At 34.1% G+C, this 20,158-nt stretch overlaps 1 protein-coding gene across 1 annotated transcript in view; it reads left to right on the top strand.

Moving 5' to 3' along the window:
- GPC5 (glypican 5) overlaps positions 1 to 20,158 on the top strand; it is a 2,038,323-nt gene that overhangs the window by 1,309,165 nt on the left and 709,000 nt on the right. The gene's annotated exons all lie outside the window — the stretch shown is intronic.

Genomic DNA, 20,158 nt, shown 5'->3' with positions numbered 1-20,158 from the left:
TCTTGTTATACAATGTGAGATGCTGGTCTATAGCTAGTTTGTATTGTACTATTTTCTAATTTTCATAGCAATTTTTGTCATTATCTGTTTACTGTTACTGGCACTGTTTACTGCCAACTGTAGGTGAATGGCCTGTAGTCTGGAAGACAAAATCTGACAAACAAGTTCAATATGTAGGGCACAAATATAGGAAGGTCAGAATAGGGGAAAACAAAGAAAGACATACAGGATTATCTGACATTGTTATTTCCCCAAGCTTCCACTCTTATTCCAATTCCTTTAGGAGAATCAGATGCCTTTGGGAAGTAACAGCACTTTTGCAGGAAGAAATTTTTCACCCCTTCATTTTCTCTTGGGCACAATTCCTTATGACTTCTATGAGTAGTTACTTATATGCCAGATTTATTCAGCTTTGTTACTCAAAAATGAATGCACATTTTGCCACCATGCTACTGTTAGGATTTGCTCATGTAATCACTTCAGATTCTGTAATGCCAGGCCACTCTCAATCAGTCACCTTATTTCCTGATTGCAGAGATGGCCATAAAGAGGTGCTTTACCTATAATTCCTACAGAATATCTTAATTAGCTAGATATATTTTCTTCTTCCTATAAAAATGACCAATCTCCATCATTTCTAAAATCAGAATAATTCAACTTAGCATAGACATGTCAGTCCATTAAAATAAACTGGCACTCATTTTATTGACATGGATTTCTGAAAAGAAACTATGAAAATAGTTGGTCCTGTATTTAGAAGATGATGCCAGTTGCACATATAAAATGTTAAACTTGGAATTTGAAGTCATGGGTTCAAGTTAAACCACATAACCTCTCTACATTTCAGTTTCTTCATTTCTAAAATGGGGGTCGCTAGCACTTATTTTACCATTCTGGGAGAAGAAGTTTCTGTTTAGTGGTTTATGTGCAGTTTGGGGGGAGGTTGAGAGGTTCAGGGACCCCTCAAATACTGAAGTATGGGAGAGAGTCATCTGGAGTGAATTTATGGACTCAGGCATTCTTTAGGTCAAGGTGGCAACAGTTTATTATAATGCCAGTATAGAGGGTAGAGCTGTTTAGAGAACTTGCATTCCCTAAGGAACTTACTAAAGCTTATATAAGAAAAATAGTGGATTATCTGTCACATATACTAATTAAGTGATAACATACAACTTTATTCACTGAGATTGTTCACTGCTGGAAACCAGAGGAAAAGTTTTCTCAGGGGTGTAATTTTGGTCTGTTACATCTATAGCAAGATAGCTTTGAGAGTTGATATCTATAGTTTGACCTCTGGATTGAATATAATAACTTTGTGAATCAATACATAATAATTCTGTGGTTACAAGATAGTCCTGTTTTTACAAAAGGATTTCTTCAGAGGTCAGCTTGTTCTTGTGATAGGGAAAGATAGTTTGTTTTACTGGGACCCCCTCATGAGTAATTGTGGGGAAAGGTAATTTGTCTTACTGGGGTCCACTCATGAGTTATTACTAAACATAGTGTCTTTAGACTGGGGGCGGAGGGGGAAACTATCAGAGATAGTGTATTGAAACTAAGAAGAAAAGTGTTCTCAGAACTGGGTTCCAAGCACAAGCATCCAAGAACCCCATCAGTTTCAGTTGTGGCCAACTCATTGTGATTCTATTTAAAATTTTCTTGGCAAAGATACAGGAGTAACCACTCATTTCCTTCTCCAGCTCATTTTATTGAAGAGGAAACTGAGGCAAATAAGGTTAAGTGACTTGCCTAGGGTCACAGAGCCAATAAGTGTCTGAGGCCAAATTTGAACGCAGGTCTACCTGACTACATACCCGATGCTCTATCTACTGTGCCACCAAATTGCCCCACTGTGTGTGTGTTATGTATATCTATATGACTGTGCTTATTTTCCAATTCAATACAGGAAAGATTAAATATTTACTATGTGCTAAATTTTGGGTGAGGGAAAATAAAAAAATATTTGTGATATTAAGGAACTTATCTTCTAATAGGAATAGAAGAAGTACAGGGATGAGCAAATAAATGCACAGTAATTTAAGGAGGGAAACAGGACTAAAACTGTAAGGATCATGGAAATCTTTGGAAAAAATGGTAGTACCTGATCTGGCTTTCAACACAACATAATGACAGTTATTAATACGATTAATAACAACATTGATATTGAATATATGTGATAAGCACTTTCCAAATGGTCTACTAATATCTCATTTTATCCTCATAATAACCCTGGAAAGTAGATGTTGCATTGTTGATATTAATATTATCTTCACATTTTACACATGAGGCAGCTGAGGGTGACAACTGGGAAGTAATTTTCCCCGAATCACAAAGCTAATGTCTGGGACAAGATTTGAACTTAAGTCTTCCTCATGTCAGATCCAGCACTTTATCCATTGGGCTCCTGCCTCTTCAAGATATTGAAAGGTAGGTAAGAACTATGGAGAGAGTTTAAGAATGTGGAAAAACACAGAGAAAGGAGATAGGATGTTGAGTTCTAGGGAAAATTAATAGACTGACTTGACTCTGAAGGAGAGTATGTGAATGGTAATAATATGAAATGAGTCTGGAAATATTTGGTGAACTTTTTTTTTTGTAAGATAATAAAAATTTTTAAATAGGAAAATTACATGGTCAGACCTGGACCCTAATAATGTGTGTGTGTTTGTGCATGTATGTGTATATGTGTGTTAACCAACCCTTTTCATGAGGTCTTAAAAGACTTGCCAGGCTTTGGTACAGGTCTGATCCTTTGTATTATCCTTCTTGTCTTGCCTGGGGATGTGCTGATTCCTCTCGACCTAGTTTTTCTTTCTTCTAACTATCCTAAGATTCCCCTGTTCAAAATGTGTGTTGATTTTTTAATGCAATATCAATAAATACTTTGCTACATAAGCCCGTTTCTCTTAATTTTGAACAGTACTTGTGTACCTATTCTTTGGTTTTCAACTCTTGTGATGAAGTTCCTTATACAAACGTTTTCAGAACACAGCTTCAACAGTAATAGGTATAATGCTTTGTAAGTTTCTCCACAAAAGTCTAACTTATTTAAAACTAAGTTCATCTTCATTTAAACCTAGTAACTCCTTTATATACATTTTTTGGTTGATATCTAGTCAACCATGAAGGTGAACTCGACAGATTGGTGTACATTACTAGAAAAATTTAGATTTTTCTGTGCTTTGTGTGTACCCTGGACCTTGTGAAATTTGTTAAAATAACAAAATCTGTAATTTGAATAAATTAAAGAAGAAATAAGATCTTTTGCAGAAATATTTCTCAGGTCATCAGGAATATTTTCATAAATAAAATGACTATACTTATGACTATACTTAAAGAATCCACAGTTTTAGAAATGTGGACTTATTTTCTTGTGTTCTTTCTAAGCAAAACATAATTTTCATTTTGCCATACATACTTTTTTTCTATTTCCCTGTAGTACTACACACTATTTTATTTGAAATAACAGTATTTATATTCATTCTATTGTGTTAGTTCATACCTTTTATACTTTGTACAATTTCTGTTGCAGAGATGAATGCAATCCAAGTGCATTCAAAGTCAAAGTAGCTAAAGTCAACGAAGGTTCACAAAGATAGTTCACCTTCCTCCAAATACATCTAACCACGGTCCTCCAGGAAATTGCTACTTCAGTCTTATTTCTTAACATGGAAATGACCCTGAGATTTTGAAGGCAGCAGATTTTTGTCATAACTTACCAAGATGGAAAGGTTAAGCCCTTAAAGGAATGGCAACCCCATGTTTATCTGCCATCCAGTCCAATTAAATTTTGTTGGACACTCTCTGGTTATCTTATTTGAGAGGAGAGTGGCTATGCTACCTCCTGAAACTGCTTCTAAGATATACGTAAGGTGCATTCTATTTAGTGGAGGAAATATCCAGTGAGAAGCTAAGAGATACATTTGGATCTGTCTTTATTTCCTTACTACACTTAGACCATTTTCTCCTAGAACAAGTATTTATATTCATTATTTAACAAACATTTTTATGAATATATAGGCTTGTATCTAGGTAGTGAGGATGAGAGAAAGTTAAGATAAGGCACAGCCCTTGCTGTTATGGAACACACAGTCTATCAGAAAGACGTGACATGTTTAAATGAATTTATGTCCAGTTCAACTCTGGAATCATCACTTCTTGGTCTCAATATGATGATTAACATTCAGCTAATGACCCCTTGGATTCCTTTCATATCACATACAAGATGGGAAAATTAAGTCAAAAAGTATACTATTCTTGATAGAATAAAAAAGAACTATAAAATTTAATTATTTGCTGAAGCAGTGAAAACATCAGTTAAAAACTCCATCCATTAGCACAAACAATCCATTCATTGCCATCTATTTGCTTGTCATCCTGAGTCTTCATTAATATTTAGAGATATCTAACTGCATTTTTGATTGACTTAGGAAATAGTGAGAAAACTCATCAAACAATTAAGGCATAATGCCATTTTGGGGAACACTGCAGAGGAGATTCCATATTCCAGTATGGAACTGAACTAGATGCTCTCAGAGTTTGCTTTGAACTCTGACATTCTTTGCTACATAGGAAGAGTCAAAGAAAATATTGTGGAATGAAACAATGGAAACTGACTGAATGGTGATGTCATTGACATAAACAATGAATTCATAACTGGGCAGGTTTGGAGAGAAATGTTAAATCAGTTTTCAGTGTACTGCAATTTCCATAGCAGTGGTACACCTAGATGGAGATAGCCTTAAGGAATATGGTGATTTCTGGTAGAAGTTTTAAAGATAGTGTTAGAGATATAGTTGGACCACCAACTGGACAATGGTATTTGTTGTAATTAATGTAATTTGTTGTAATGGGGATGAATGAGATGGGCAAGAAGAGGTTATATATTAGAAAGAGAAAATAGGGCTGAATATAAAACAATGGGGAAAGGACACTTAAGGAGCTGCAATGAGTATCAAGGGTAGGAAGCCAAAAATAAATGTTGAGAGAGAAAAAAGAATATAATGTCTCTGAAATCAAAGAATGAGTGATTATCCAGATAGAAGGAGCTAATAGTATCAGAGCAGAAAAGTTAAGGAAGGATAGTAGCAACAACCAAAAAAACCCAAGAAGAACAACAAAAAATATGTTGCCTATGTGATTAGGAAGTCACTAATTACCTTTAAGGGAGTAATTTTAGTTGACAAATGGGAGCCACAGATGGTTGAATATCTGGAAGCATGAATAAAGTTTGGGAAGAAAGAGATTATGGGAATGGCTGGACTAGTGGAGATATGAGCCTTAACTTAGTAGGATCCTTTTTTCTTTGATACAAGGAAAAGAGGAGAGAATTTGTGATGAATATGAGAAATTTTGAGGTAGCTGAGAGAAAGGTAGCTGAACGAGCTCTGATCTGATGGTATGAGTTTTCGTGGTGTTGTAGGAGGTTAATAACACCAATCACAAGTACAGGGATGGGATAATGGTAGCTAGATGATAGAAGCAAAGTCTCTGTATGAGAAGTTAATTAGAATAAAGCAAATATTGCTGAGTAGCAGTGAGGGTCCAGATGAATTCATTTACCTTAAATTTATAGAAGCATAAAATCAAACTCCTCAATCTGGTATTTAAAGACCTTCACAATCTGGCTTCCAGCCTACCTAATCAGACTTAGTGCTTGTTACTCCCTTTCATGAACTCATTGTTTCAGCCAAACTGGCCTACTTTTTGATGCCCAAACTTGGCTCTTTCTGTACTGCTTCCATGCTGAAGCACAAACCATTTCACGTGCTAGGAAACTCCCTCTTCATTTCCACCTCTTAGAATCTGTACCTTTCTTCAAGTTCCAGTTCACATGTTGTCCCCTAAAATAAGCCTTTTCTTGATCCCTTATTTATTAGTGCTTGCTACTACCTCTTCCTCATATTAAATTTGTATACTTATTTACTTAAATATAGTATCCTCTCAGGAGAATGAGTGCTCCCTGAAAACAGACTAATTATTATATTATTGCTGTTCTTTTAGTGCCAAGAAAAATGGTTTCCAGATAATAATGATAATAAATAAGCTAGTATTTATATCATATTTTAAGGTTCACAAAGCACTTCACAAATATATGAGATTTTGATCTTTCTAACATCCCTGGGAGGTAGATATTATGTTCATTTTATAAATGAAAAAACTGAGCAAAGACAAGATTGCAGAGTGAAAACAGGGAGTCCCCTGAGCTCTCTCCCAAACCCCACCAAATGACTTTTAAGATAAATCTAAACAAATTCTAGAGTGCCAGAACCCACAAAAAGATGGAGTCAAACAAATGTCCAGCCCAAGACAACTTGGAAGGTCAGCAGGTCTATGGCACAAAGATGAGAGAGGAAGTCCAGTCCAGCTCATGCTGAGTCAATACAGCCATGGCAAACCAGGAGAAGGTCTTGAGTGTGACTGAATCATCAGCAGGCAGCAGCAGTAGCTGCTTGTGTAGCCCTCTGCCCACAGACAGTAAGGGGGTTGAACAACTGGTGAGGAAATTACAGGAGTTGTTTTTTTTTTTTTCCACCACTGAGGCAAGACTCTCTTACTTTGCCCATGCTTGGATCTGGGTTCCAATCCTGAGAGGCAGTCCTAGAGTGTGGAAGAGCACTAGTGTAGCAGAGCTTGTGGCAGAAGTGGAGGGCTCTTCACAGTTCCAGTGCAGAAAAGTGTTCTTGTGGTTATTCATGGACTAGAGTACAGGCAAAGAGAGTAGTAAACACCTCTCTCTAGATCATAGCACCTTTGGAGAAGTGAAAACTTTTACAGTTCCCTAGAAATAACTCTGAAAATAGTCGTACAAAACCTCTGGAGCTTGGGACAGTGCACCCTCCACCCTGCACAAAGAGCCCTACTTTAACAAAGAGTTAAAAATCAAGAAATAGGCTGGGAAAATGAGCAAAGAGCAGGAGAAAAAAGTAAACTTCTGACCATAGAAAGTTGCTATGGTGACAAGAAAGATCAAAACATAGAGTTAGAAAAAGATAAAGTCAAAGCTCCTACATCCAAAGCCTCCAAGAAAAATGAAATTTGTCTCCAGCCATGGGAGAGCACAAAAAGGATTTTGAAAATCAGGTAAAAAAGTTAGAGGGAAAATCAGGAAGAGAAATGAGAATGATGTAAGTAAATCATGAAAAATGAGTCAACTGTTTCATAAAGGAGACACAAAAAAAAATACTAAAGAAAATAGCACTTTAAAAAACAGACTAGACCAAGCCATAAAAAAGGTCCAAAAAATTCAATGAGTAGAAGAATGCCTTAAAAAGCAGAATTGGCCAAGTGGAAAACAAGGTTCAAAAGCTCACTGAAGAAAATAATTCCTCAAAAATCAGAATGGAGTCAATGGAAACTAAGGATTGTGTGAGAAATCAAGAAAAAAATCAAAGAAAACCAAAAAATAAAAAAAAAAAATAGAAGACAATGTGAACTATCTCATTAGAAAAAAATTATCTGGAAAAAATTCCGGGAGAGATAATTTAAAAATTATTGGACTCTCTGAAAGCCATGATCAAAAATAGAGCCTAGATGTGATCTTTCATGAAATTATCAAGAAAAACTGCCATGATTTGTCCCATAATTAGAAATAGGGGGTTAAATAGAAATTACAAGAATTCACAGATCACCTCCTGAAAGAGATCCAAAAATGAAAACTACCAGAAATATTATAGCCAAATCCCAGAATTCCCAGGTCAAGAAGAAAATATTATAGGGAGCCAAAAACAATTTAAGTGTCATGAAGTCACAGTCAGGATAGCACAAGATTTGAAAGCTTCTACGTGAATGAATCAGAGAACTTGGAATATTATATTTCAGAGGTTAAAGGAGCTAGGATTACAACCAAGAATCACCTACCCAGCAAAACTGAATATAATCCTTCAATGAGGTAGAGAACTTTCAGGCATTCTTGGTGAAAAGATCAGAGCTGAATAAAAAATTTGACTTTCAAATCCAAAACTGAAGAGAATCATAAAAAGGTAAACAAGAGAGGGAAATCATAAGGGACTTAATAAGGTTGAACTGCTTAGATTCCTACTTGGGACAATGATATTTGTAATTCATGAGACCTTTCTCATTATTAGGGTAGTTGGAAGGAATATATACACACAGAGGGCACAGACATGAGTTGAATATGATGGGATGATATCTAAAAAATAAAATTAAGGGGTAAGAGAGAGGAATGTACCATTAGGTAGACTGGGGAAAATTATCTTATGTAAAAGAGAGTACCTCTTTAAGACTTACAGTGAAGGAAAAAATGTGGGGGAGGTAAGAGGAAGTGAGCGAATATTACTCTCATCAGAATTAGCTCAAAGAGGGAATAATATACTCAACTGGGTATAGAAATCTGTCTTACCATACAGGAAAGTAGGATGGGAAGGGATCAGAGAAAGGGTGGGTGATTGAAGGGAGAACTGATTGGGGAAGGGAGTTTTCAGAAAGAAAACACATTTGAAAAGGAACAGGGTAAAAGGAGAGAAAAGAGAATCAATGGGAGGGATAGGATGGAGCAAGATTCAGTTAGCAACAGTAGCTGTGAAAAAATTTTTGAAGCAAGTTTTTTTTTTTTCTGACGAAGACCTCATTTCTCAAACATGTAATGAACTGAGTCAGATTTATAAAAAATAAAAGCTATTCCACAATTGATAAATGATCAAAAGATATGATCAGTTTTCAGATGAAGTAATCAAAGCTATATATAGCCATATGAAAAAAATACTCTGATACTGTTGATTGGAAAGAGGCAAATTAAAACAATTCGGAGGTACTACTTCATACCTATTGCATTGGCTAATAGAATAGAAAAGATAAATTATAAATGTTGGACGGCATGTGGGGAAAATGACACATTAAGGCACTCCTGATGGAGTTGTGACCTGATCGAACCATTCTGTAGAGTAATTTGGAACTATACCCAAATGGCTATAAAACATGCACACTCCTTGATCTAGCAGTATCACTATTGTGGTCTGTATTCCAAAAGAGAAAAAAAAGGGAAAGGGACTTTTATGTACAAAAATCTTTACAGCAACTCTTTTGTGGGAGCAAAGAATTAGAAATTGAGGGGATGCCCATCAACTGGGGAATGACTGAACAAATTGTGGTATGTGATTATGATGAAATATTATTATACTGTAAGAAATGATGAACAGGATGCTCTCAAAAAATACATGGGAAGATTTACAAGAGATGATGCAAAGTGACATATACTGTGTACAAAGTAACAGCATTATTGTAAGATCATTATCTGTGTCTGACTTAGCTATTCTCAGCAATACATTGATCCAAGAAACTTCTGAAAGATTTATGATGAAAAATGTTAGCCATCCCACAAGAAAGAACTGATGGTGTCTGAATACATATTTAAGTATACCTTTTCTTTTCACTTTCTTCATTTTTCTTGAGATTTTTGTCTATTTTCTTTCACAACAAGTTATTATGGATATATTTTGCATGACAACACACTCATAATCTATGTTGAAATGCTTTTCATATACATGAGGTGTAGAATTGGAGAGGGAAGAAGAGAGAGAATTAGGAACTCAAAATTTTTTAAACGAATGTAAAAAATTGTTTTCACATGTAACAGGGAAAGATAAAATACTAAATAAGAAAAAATGCACAATATACATATATATGTATACACACATATGTCCACATATATGTACATGTGTGTACATGTATGTGTGTGTGAGTAAACTAAGGGAAACATAGGTTAAAGGACTTGTCCGGAATCGCACAGCTAGGTAGCTTAGCTCGTCAGTAAACTTCTATAAAGCATATATTATGGGTCATGCGCTGTGCTAAGGCATCTGCGAACACAGATGAAGGCAAAAGAAAATCCCTGTTTTTGTGAGTTCCTACACAATTTTACAGTCAAATGGGAGAGAGAAATTATAACTAACCAAATACAAACAAGGATAAATTTGAAACAATCAACAGAGAAAAGATACTAGGATTAAGAGAGATTTGGAAAAGCTTTTTTTTTTTTGTGAGGTAAGATTTTTAACTAGCAGTAATAGCCAGAGAAGTCAAGAGATAGATAAGGGAGAGCATTACAGGCACAAGAGACAGGCAGTAAAAATGCCTGGATTTGGGAGATGGCACATCTTATTCAAGGAACAGTAAGGAGACCGATATCACTGTTTTACAGAGGATATTGTAGGAATGGAGGTAGAAGAAAACTAAAAAGATTGGGGGAAAGAAGATAGGTATTTAAAGGATTTTGACCCCAAACAGAAGGTTTTATAGTCACCCTGGAGGTGACAGGAGTCGCTGACAGTCCACTAGTCAATAAGCATTTATTTTAAATATCTGCTATGTTCCAGGCTCTGTACCAACCACTGGGGATACAAAAAACAAAAACAGCAGAATGAAAAAAAATGACTAATATTTCCACATTAGTCACAATTGTAAAAGAAAAAGCAGAATGAAAGGTGGAAAAACACAAGAAAAAGATTAAAGTGAAAAAAAATTATTTGATCTGCATTCAGAGTCCATCAATTCTTTGTCTGGAAATGGATAGCATTTTTCTTTATGGGTCCTTTGTACTTGTTTTGGACCATTGTGTTGGTGAGAAGAGTTGAGTCATTCATAGATGATCATAACACAATATTACTGATACTGTGGACAATGTTTTTGTGACTTGGCTCATTTTAGTGTTTGTCAGTTCATGCAAGTCTCCAGGTTTTTCTGAAATCAGCCTGCTCAGTACTTCTTATTGTACAATGTTATTCCATTACATGTGTATATCACTTTTTGTTCAGTCAATTAATGGACCTTCCTTCAGTTTCCAATTTTTAGCACCACAGAAAGAGCTGCTATAAATATATTTGCACATATATGTCCTTTCTCTTTCTTTTATGATCTCTTTGGGATATGGATCTAGTCGAGGTATTGCTAGTAGAGAAACAAAAGGTATGCACAGTTTGGATGCCCTTTGGGCATAGTTCCAAATTGCTCTCCAGGATAGCTGGATCAATTCACAACTCCACCAACAGTGCATTAATGTACCAATTTTCCTGCATGCTCTTCAACATTTATCGTTTTTCCTTTTTTTTGTCTTATCAGCCAGTCTGATACGTACGAAGTGATCAGAGTTGTTTGAATTTGAATTTCTCTGATAAAAAGCAATTTAGAGTATTTCTTATGCTTAGAGATAGTCTTGATTTTGTCATCTGCAAATTGTCTATTCATATACTTTGACCACTTTTCAATGGAATAGCGACGTGTACTCTTGTAAATTTGACTCATTTCTCTATATATTTGACAAATGATGCCTTTATCAGAAACACTTTCTATATAGGTTATTTCCTATCTTTCAGCTTTCCTTCTAATCTTGGTTGCATTGGTTTTGTTTGTACAAAATCTTTTTAAATTTGTTATAATGAAAATAATCTATTTCATATTTTGTAATGATCTCTGTCTCTTGTGTGGTCATGAATTCTTCTCCTCCCTATAGATCTTACAGGTAGATTATTTCTTGCTCTTCTAATTTGTTTTGGTATCACATTTTACATCTAAATCAAGCCGAAACTCTATCATATCTGACTTTTCTAATATTCTATTTATCTCAGTTTATTTCCTTTCTGTTTTTTGGTTGGATATGTCAGATTCTGAAAGGAGACAGTTGAGGTTTCCCAGTAGTCTAGTTTTGCTTTCTATTTCTTGCATCTCACTTTACTTCTCCTTTAGGAATTTGGATACTATACCAAATACCAAATTTGAATGCTACATATTTATTATTGAAATTGCTTCATTGTCTATGTTACCTTTTAGCAAGCTATAATTTCTTCCCTTATCTCTTTTAATTTGTTCTGCTTTTGCTTTTACTTTGTCTGAGATCAGAATTGCTACCTCCACTTTTTTTTATTTCACCTATAGCATGTTATATTCTACCACAGCCTTTGACCTTTACTCCGTGTGTGTCTGTGCTTATAAACAAACATACTGTAGAATTCAGTTTTTTTATCCACTCTTCTTCCCATGTGCATTTTATGAGAGAGTTCATCTCATTCACATGACAGTTATGATTACTACCTGTGTGTTTCCCTCCATCCTGTTTTTCCTCCTGTCTCCTCTCCTTTCACCCTTTCCCTCCTTGCCAGTATTTTACTTTTGCCTACCATCTCCCCTGATCTGCCTTCCCCCTCACCCCTTTTCTTGATCTCCTCCCCCTTTACAACTCTATAGGGTAAGATAGACTTCTATGTTTAACTACTTTTGTATATGATTCCCTTTTTGAACCTAAACTGATGAGAGTAAGGTCCAAGCAGTGCTTGTAACCCACTCTCCCACTGAAATAGGTCTTTTGTGCCTCTTCATGTGAAATAATTTACCCTATTTTATTTCTCCATTCCTTCTGCACACATTGTGCTCTTTCTTATCCCTTAAGTTTTTCTTACATCGTTCTTGCAAATTCACCTTATTCTCTCTCTCTCTCTCTCTCTCTCTCTCTCTCTCTCTCTCTCTCTCTCTCTCTCTCTCTCTGTCTCTGTCTCTTTTTCTCTTTCTGTATATATATATATATATATATATATATATATATACATACATATATATATATATATATGTAGATATATATACGATATATTCATTTTGACCCCATCTTGGTACATGGTAGAAGATATTGTTTTATTGCCAATTTCCACCTGACTGCTTTCCATTTTTTTCCAATGATATTTTTTTTTACCATAAATGAATTTTTATCCCCAAATCTTAAATCTTTACCCTTGCCAAATACAAGGTTACTGCATTATAAGTAATGTAGTATATAATATGTTTTGTCTGCTCTGCTCCACTGACCTACCTTTCTTTTTTTTTAGCCATTGCTAGACAATTGAGATAATCGCTGCCTTATAGTATTGCTTAAGATCTCGTAAGGCTAAACCTCCTTCCTTTACATATTTTTTTACTAGTTCTTTGATTTTTTGCTGTTCCAAATGAATTTTATTTTTTAATTGAGTAAAAATGTTTTTGGGTATCATTTCATTGGTATGCTTTGAATATGAAAATTAATTTAGGTAAAATTATCATTTTTAGTATATTGTCCCTACCAACTCATGAATAATTAATATTTATCCAATTATTTAAATCTGGTTTCATTTTCATTTCTATGTTTTTTTTTGTCATTTTGTTCATATAATTTTAGGTTTGTTTTGGTGTATAAACTTCCATCTATTTTATACTATCTAGAGCAGGGGTGGAAAGCATGTGACCTTGAGACCATATGTGGCCTTCTAGGTCCTCAAGTGTGACCCTTTGACTGAATCCAAACTTCACAGAATAAATACCCTTAATAAAAGGATTTATTCTGTAAAATTTGGATTCAATCAAAAGGTTGCACCCAATGACCTAGAAGGCCACATGTGACCTCAAGGTCACAGGTTCCCCACCCCTCTAGAGTTATTTTAAATGGGGTATCTCTTGCTATGTCTTTTTGCAGGGTTTTGTTTGTGATATATAGGAATGTTGTTGATTTACATGAATTTACTTCATATCTTGCTATATTACTAAAACTGTTAATTGGTTCAACTAATTTTTTATTTGAGTCTTTGGGATCTTCCAAGTATATCATCATTTCATCTGCAAAATGAAAGATTACGTTATTCCTTCTTCTGAGTCCTTTCATTTCTTTTTCTATGTTTATTGTTATTGTTAGAATTTCCAATATAATACTAAATAATATTGGTGACTGGGAATTCTTGTTTCCTGATGTTACTGGGAAAGCTTCTAACTTGTCTCCATTGTAAATAATACTTGCTGATAGTTTTAGGTTTTAAAAATCAATTTCAGGAAAAATACATTATACACTTTCTTATATACTATGTTTAATGTGTGTGTGTTTTTAAGTGTTTTTTTACATAAATGAATGTTGTACTTAACTAAAAACTTTCTTTTGCTTCTATTGATATAATCACCGTGTGTTTAACTTTTAATATTAATTTCATCATATATATGTATGTGTGTGTCAGTGTGGGTGTACACATATCCATACCCACACATACAATTAAAATTTCTGGTCATTCAAATGTCAGTGAAAATTCATAGATTAGGTTATAACATAGTGCCAGAATCTCAGAATTAGGTGGCATTTCAGAAGGTATTTCATTGAACCTTTATGTGAATTAAATTCTATTGTCATACCCATAATTATCAGAAAGCCATTCCTTATTTCAACCCTTACTGTGCTGCTTTATAATTTGCCCCTATTGCCATATGATGTCAAGTAGAGCAGATTTCATCCTTCTGGGAAACAGCCCTTCAAGTAATTGATGATAGCTATCCTATCTTTAAGTCTTGTGTTGTCCAAAGTAAACATTCCTCTTTCTCTAACTGCAGTTCCTTGACATGAACTCAAAACCCTTCTCCATTTTGATGGCCTTTCTTTTTATACTCTCCAGGTAATGAATGTCCTTCCTAAAATTAACATTGTGCAATACTCCAGATGAGGTCTGACAAGGGCAGCATATGGCAGAGCTATTATTTCTACTAACCTAGATGCCCTGACTCTCCTGACACAGACTAAGCCGACATTAGCTTTCTTAGGCAGCATCTCATATAGCAGATGCATATAGAATCTGAAGTTCATTAAAACCCTAGATCTTCATAAAAATTAATTATGCCTCTAATCTTATACCAGTGAAAACTATATTGAAGTGAAATATAATATTTTACATTCATCTTTGTCTAATTCCTTCTTCTTTGATGCAGCTCAATATTCTAGCAAGTTGGGAGCCTTTTTGAAATTTTGACTTTATCATCCCTTTGTAACCTGTTTCCCCCAGATTTTTGTCACCTGACAATTTAATAAGCATAACATTTATATATATATATATATATATATATACACACATATATATGAGTGTGTGTATGTATATATACATATGGTATATACGTATACACACATATACACATATATACATACATACACACACATATACACACACATACACACATACATACATACATACATATATATATACATACATACATACATACATATATATATACATACATACATACATACATATATATATATATATATATATATATATATATATATATATATATATATATATATATAAAGACACTGATTAGAATGTTCAACAGCAAGGGGCCAAACACATACCTCTGGAATACTTCACAGGAAACCTCATTCAAAGTCAATACAGCTACATTAATGAATTCTAATCCCATTGTTCCCTTCAAATATATTTTAATTCACACATTTTGCTTGTATATCATTCAATAGGCATTTACAAAGTGCCTACTGAAGCCAGGCACCATGCTAATCTATAGTATATACTAATGCATTCCCTTCTCCTCCCCTCAAGAGTTATATACAGTATAATAACGTGTTTGTATAAAAATAAACAAAGAAGTGTATTTTAAAAGAGGAAAAAGTTAAGCAAAATTATTAGGCTAATTTTTTTTGCAATGTTCCAAACCCAGCGTCTCATTTTTACAAACAAATACGGGGATATATGTTCTCTTATTTCTTCCTTGGGACCATGTTTGGTTATTATTATTTAAAACATTTGGTTTCTTTTGTTTTGTGGTTGTTTCTTTCATTTACATTAATGTCATTTTGTATATTATTTTTGTGGTTCTGCTTATTTCATTTAGCATCAATTCATATAATTCACCCCATGATTCTCTATATTCATCCTATTCATGCAATAGTTCATTACATTTTCTTAATCTACTAAACTATACTACCATCTAGTTCATATCTTTCCTTGCTTTCCACTAGCATGATGATAAAATAAACCATTTAAAATGTGTTTCAGTATATGTAAATATCTAAAAATATCATCTCATTTGGTCCTCACAACAACTAGGTAGATACTATGATTATCCCCATTAACAAATAAGAAAACAGAGGATAAAAATTTTTTTAAATGAGCTAATAAAACTGGTACCTAAAGTTTAAAAAAAATCAAATAGTTTAGTCTTTGGTTGATGGGACTAAAAAAAAGAGGAAAATCTAATTACTAGCATCAAAAAAAGATTAAGGGGTGTCCAGGTGGTGTAGTGGATAAAGCACTGGTCCTGCAGTCAGGAGAACCTGAGTTCAAATCTGGCCTCAAACACCTGATACTTACTAGCTGCATGACGCTGAGCAAATCAATTAACCCTGATTGCCTCATCAGAAAGAAAAGAAAAGAAAAGAAAAGAAAAGAAAAGAAAAGAAAAGAAAAGAAAAGAAAAAGGTAAATTAATAAGCAAAAAAAAAAGCAATTATTAGGAGCTGTTTTGCCCAACTGTATGCCTAGATACATATAAAATGCAAAATGACAATTTAAATGACAATTATTAATATATATATGTAATACACACACACACACACATATATATTCTCAGATAAGTAGAACAGAAAATAGAATAATCAAATAATTCTACCTTAGAAAAAAATTAGCAAGCCACAAATTAATTCCTAAAGAAAAACTCAAGAATGAGATAGTTTTTACAAGTAAATTGTATTAAACATTTGAACAGCAATTAAATCTAATACTACGTAAACTACTTGGAAAACAGGTACAGAATGGGTACTACTAAGTTCCTTCTATAACACCCAAATATCTTGATAAACAAATGAAGGAGATTAAAAACAGAGAAAGAAAATTATTGTACAAATTTTTAGTGATTATCAATGCACAATAAATTACAGTACCAGCAAGGAGGTTCCAGCAATGTATCTACCCAGATCATGCACTATGAGTGATGGAATGCTGGACTTGTTCGCTATTAAGAAAACTGTAAGTGTGCATGACTACACTAAGAAGAAAAACAGCATGAATCGTGATCATTTCAGTAGATACAGACTGGCAAAATGCAGTACTCATTCCTGTTTAAAATACTAGAAATCATAGAAATAAAAGAAGCTTTCCTTAAAATGTCAAGTAGCATCTATCTAAAACCAAGAGCAAGCATTATGAGTAATGAGAATAAGCTAGACATCTTTCCAATAAGATCAGAGGTGAGACAATGATTTCCATTGTCACAATTAGTATTCAATATTTTACTAAATGTGCTATTATTAGCAATGACAAGAAACATAAATTGAAGGAATAAACACAGGCAAAAAAAGAAACAAAACTGTTACTTTTTAAAGATAATATGATTATTTACTTGGGTAATCCTAGAGAGTCAAATAAGAAAAATAGTTGAAATAATAATTTTGGCAATGTAGCAGTATCTAAAATAAATGAACATAAATCATCAACATTTCTGTATTTTGCCAATAAAACTCATCAAGAAGAGGTTGATAAATTCTATTTAAATTAACTAGAAACAGAATAAAATACTTGGGAATCTACCTGCCAAGACATACTCAGAAGCTTTGTGAACACAATGATAAAACATTCTTCACACACAAATGGAGACATATCTAAATAACTGGAAAAATATTCATTACTGTAGGAATGTCTGAGCCAATATAATGCAAAAGTTAATGCTACATAATCTAGTTATTTTTTAGTATTTCAAACCACCAAAGAATTACTTCATAGAGCTAGAAAAAAATAATAAAAATCATATATAGAAACAAAAAATCAAGAATGTCAAGGAAATCAATGAAAAAAAAAGGGAAGGGGTCCTAGCAGATTTCAAAGTATACTACAAAGCTGCAATTATCAAAACAATTTGCTGCTTCATAAAAATAGAGGTTGATCATGAGTGCAGGTTATATATATTTACACATATACATATATACGCATATGTATATTTATGTGTATATATGTATACATAATATAAATATAAAAAACATAATATAAAGAAACAAATGAGGACAGTAATGTACTCTTTGAAACCCAAAATTCCTGGGTTTTGGGGGTATCTCCCCATTTTTCTTCTTATCAGAATTGTTTCTCTTAGTACCTTCCAGATATCATTCATGAGGATTTCAAGAACATTAAATGACATATGGATGAATTGTTAAAAAAGGTATTGTGTAGAACAAATACAAATGGAGAAGAGGTCTGCTGGTCATGTATTAAGTGAGAGTGATAAAAGACTAATTGTTGTGTCAATAACTCCAAAATCTCTAAAGACAAATAGGAAGACCTCCAGTGTATTTAATAGATTTTCAATGGAGAATTCAAAAAAGAGCACATTTAAGAGTTACACAGAATGTAAAGTTATGAATGACTTGCTACTTGGACTGGTGGTTGGAGTACCCACATCAATAAAACCATGGATGCTTTGAAATGTAAAGTAGGACTTTGGAAATCATTATCTCTTGCCTATATTAATTTAAATGATTCAGGACATTTTTATCTAAGAGATTTCCCATCTGATAAGTTATTGAAACCTAGTGTAGTGCCAATGCAGTACTCACAGCACCCACAGCAGCCATGAATAACCTGGCACAATTCTGAATTGCTAAATACAACAGACTCCACACATGGAAGACAGAACCAAAACATTTATTTAGACACTAGAAAGCCAAATCCATCATAGTAACAAAAATGTATATACAATAACGATGCAGAGGACAACGTCATCCCCAAGCCCTCCTCCTGATAGGCTTCCCACAAACCAGCTCCATTAAATAAATCTCAAGCAGGCTTCCCTTAAACAAAATGCCCTTCTTACAGTCATAGCCAGCTGCAAGCTTGCCTGCATCCTTCAGTTCCCACTGCTCTCTCACTAATTTCCTCTCAGCTCTGCTGGATCTTTGCCTCTTCCATTCAGCAAATTTCTCCCACAACAGGCTCCATATGATTCAGACTCATGTGACTCAGGCTTCCATATGACCCAAATAGGCCACATTGGCCTACTAATGAATAAGAAAGATCTCCTCATTTAAATTACCAAGGCACCTAGTAAGAGTAGCTGGAGGTGCTTTTGTGATGGTTCCATAAATCTTCCCGTAGAGAACTGGAAGGAGAAAATCCCACATGGAGAAGTTATTATGAAATTTCTTGCCTACTTTTACAGATATTCAGGAGTAATACTAAATCTCATTACTTGATTTTGCATTTTGTAGCTGAAATTCTTATATTTCCCAGTAATGGGCACAATCTTAATTAAGCATTTTATATTTTCTTCTCTAAATAATTTTTAAATCAAGAAGCATAAATTTTAATTTAAAAAAATGCACCAACCAAGATCTCTAATTCTAAATAGCTTACAAATTGAGTCAAAAGAATTAGTAAAAGGAATTTAGAATTTAAAATTTTTTAATGTTATTTTGAAAGATTCATCATGGAGAGAATATATGTCTTGAAGTCAGGAATGATACGGATTTACATCCTGCCTTTAACCTTTACAAGTTGTGAGACTATGAACAAATCATTTAACCCCTGTGACCATGAAACAATTGTCTAAATTTTATCTACTGTCATAGATAGGTTGTGATCCACTCATGTTCAGCTTTGCTAGGTTCATCACTCTCTCATGCTTATGTTGCAGTATGTCCTTTTGAGTTCCAGTTTGTTAAGTCTAATCAATCATATCAACTCCTCCATTCACATCCTTGTCCTCTCTATGGATGTGTTCTCACACAAACAAAATAAAATAATGTTGTGGGACTAACATAATATTATCTAATGATGGTTACCAAGGGGTTTCAAACCCATTGGAGAGTTAGGAGGATGTCTACCCCAAGCATGTGAAGACTTCCCCTGGTGGAATGGGTGGATGAGAACAATTTGTTCCAATGGTCATGAAGGCAGCTGAAGTAGGTGATGTGGAGCACATAGAGTCTGGTCAGACACTGAAGATACCAGGGTCATCCACTGCATCCTGAGCCATCACCAGTCTTCTTGATTCTGTCCTACCACACAACTATGATGATTCTGGAGGAGTAAGTGAGGCTGACGACTTTGTGCAACTCTGCCTTACTTAAATCCAATTTGCGCACAAATCAAAAGACATCACTCATATCATTTTACTATTACATGGATTATCTGTGGCCAATCTGTGGTAGAGCATTCTGAGCTCCTATTGATCTGATCAGTCTGAGTTGGACACATGGAAGCTTGACTTTATCATGGTAACATCATTTTGATACTCTTCAAGAACAAAAGATACCAACCAATCTAATGATGACTGAGATAAAATCCAAGAAAAATAGAATTTTTTTGATGGGATCTTTCTTGTACTTACATCAGTATTAATTGTCTAATGATTCTAAAATGGTAATATC

The sequence above is a fragment of the Notamacropus eugenii genome, chromosome 6, assembly GCF_028372415.1.
Source record: "Notamacropus eugenii isolate mMacEug1 chromosome 6, mMacEug1.pri_v2, whole genome shotgun sequence".
Classification (NCBI taxonomy): domain Eukaryota; kingdom Metazoa; phylum Chordata; class Mammalia; order Diprotodontia; family Macropodidae; genus Notamacropus; species Notamacropus eugenii.
The sequence above is the reverse complement of the archived record's forward strand: the minus strand, read 5'-3'. Positions and strand labels throughout refer to the sequence as shown.